The following is a 2,507-nucleotide window of genomic DNA, read 5'->3' on the forward strand; positions in this document are numbered from 1 at the left end:
TCTGGCTGGGCTTCCCTTGTTCTGAAGCCTGTGGGGGTGGAGGAAGCAGGAGTTCCAGCCTCCTGGATAGCCTTCTCTGTGTTCTTTCCTCCCTTCTGCCTAGGAGTAAGAGCAAGAGTGAAGCCATTTTCCTGACTTTTTTTTTCTGGAGTAGAAGGGGCTCTAAACATGATCTGGAGGAAGGTCTTCTTCAATGGGGCAGAACTATGCAATTTCTTCCTGCTGTGCAGAGTAGAGCAGGATCTTCCGTAGAGAAAAGGGGGTTCTTCCACTGGGTTTAACCTGCAGTTTTCTACCGTTGGTCGAATTCAGCAGAGCTTCTTTCCCCGAAGTCGATCTTTCTCATTGTAGTCTTCAAGCTTCCTCGGCAGCTGTTAATGTTATAGCGGCGAGTCCTTAAAAGGACAATTGAGGCACAAGAAGTTTGAACCCTCACCAGTGTTAGACTATGGGCCAGAGCCAGCCACAATCAGCATTAGGACCACCGGTTGTTGGGCCTGATAAGAATAGATGCTACACTTGTTCTTAGCCAAAAGGCAGAGAAGAATACAACAAAGCGATCATATCACAACATTATATAACAATAGCAAATTTTAACAATATCATTTATGTTACAAAGCACTAGATCTACCTACTTCTAATCTATTGTATAAGACCTGTATTGTTTTACAACAAAATGATTTACTTTCAGTTGATTCAGTTAATTTTTTTGTGTAGTTTTCCAGTTTCACCTATATATTGAAAGAAAGTATCATAAAATATTCAAGAATGTCAAGGCTTGTGAGGCTTAGAAGTTGTAATATTGACATGGTTTAGAAACAGCGCTTGGCTTTCTGCAGACTGCAAGTACAATCCTTTAAAAGATGCTGTGATTTTGTCAAAAGATAGGAAGGCAGCTTCAGAATAACGAAAGAAAACATCAAATAATAACCAACCTGCTTAAGTACATCTTACTTGTTTTCTTCTAGATCTCTCTGGGGGTTCCTTGCAAGATTTTCTTTTTTAAGCCATATTTTCACAAGGGGATACGGAGACTAAGTTTTGTTCCAAGGAAGCAAGAAATTAGGACAAGGACTGCTGTGTCAGTGTTGAAATCAAATGTAGTATTTTGGTAAGCAATAAGATAACACAGAACCCTATTATATAAAAACGTCAGTCAAGTTTTACAAGGTGACTGCTCGACAGGTACAAAACGAAAAGATTTTCTTTTATTTATTATCAGAATATTCTGCACAAAGAACAAAAAGGTTATACAGTTATAGTACATAACATTATAGCATTAATAATAAACTCTTAATAAAAGCCTAATTGCAGTGTATAGAACTGTACGAAAATGGAATCAATAATTATCTCTTTCAGCCATTATATTCTGACATTCTGCATACCATCATTTCTAAATTGTCATCCCGCCACTTCTAAATGTCCACTTCAACCACTGAACCTTTAACAAAAGGCATACGTATATGACCATTTCATGTACACATGCTGTACACAGGATACAATATGCATTCTCTACTGTGATACTATAAGTTTGCCTTATAAATATATATATATTTGAACATTTTTTTTATATTATGTATATATATATATATATATATATAAATATATAACCATAAATATATGCTATATAGCCCTGATTGATGTTGTGAGGTGCTTAACAAATTCCTATACACTTTTCAAACAGAGAAGGGTCTATGAATCCAAAAATATAAAATATGATTTACAGTATTGAGAATTTAACACTTTTTTTTTCACATCAGTAAGGTTCCCCCTCAATGCGTTGAGGTATTCTTGCAGCTTTGTCATCCTTTAAATGGAAGCCTGTGAACTTTTGATATCTGACCCCTCTTTTTCTGCTTCCGAAGTTTCATCTGAAATGATGATATCTATGTGGAGAACGGAATCGAAATGTAGTTAGGTTTCAGGAATAACGGGTTACCATTCCATGGACTACTAGCATTATCCTTGTTCCTTGCTTTTAAGATCAAGCCATCGTGTCTGTATCTGGAACTTATTTCTTCTTTTTCCTAGTTTGTCTCTTAACATATTTATCAATTACATCATTTCCTTTTGGTAATTATTTTTGTTATGATTTTTTTTTAAGCAATCGTAATCATGTTGGTCCGGACAGTCATCTCCATCTCCCTTTGAATCATTGGTTTTGCTGTTTATCCATCATCTGATGGCATTACCTTCTCCTTCCACTTCACCCCCTTCATTAATATTTTTATCTTCTTCCATCTCACCACTGGAGACAGACTGGTTCCTCTGTGTTTATCTAAATATTCATGTGCAAATGTGAGTGTGTACAATTGGTATAGACCAATCTTGGCAGTTCTAGTAAGAGAGAGTGAACGTTCAATTCGGCATAAGCATTCGTCTGCTGTGGTTGGGTTTGCAGAGCATTGTAATCATGATACCAGTTATTTGCAACTGATATATCGATTTATTTCCTGTATTTCATTGAACTTTTACAAAGGTAAGTATTTTATTACATATGACTTTGA

General features: G+C 36.1%; 1 pseudogene; it reads right to left on the reverse strand.

Moving 5' to 3' along the window:
- Positions 1–417: 417 nt before the first annotated feature.
- On the reverse strand, positions 418–549 carry LOC142142040 (U2 spliceosomal RNA; annotated as a pseudogene).
- Between the last annotated feature and the right edge of the window lie 1,958 nt (positions 550–2,507).

The sequence above is a fragment of the Mixophyes fleayi genome, chromosome 2, assembly GCF_038048845.1.
Source record: "Mixophyes fleayi isolate aMixFle1 chromosome 2, aMixFle1.hap1, whole genome shotgun sequence".
In the NCBI taxonomy this organism is placed as follows: domain Eukaryota; kingdom Metazoa; phylum Chordata; class Amphibia; order Anura; family Limnodynastidae; genus Mixophyes; species Mixophyes fleayi.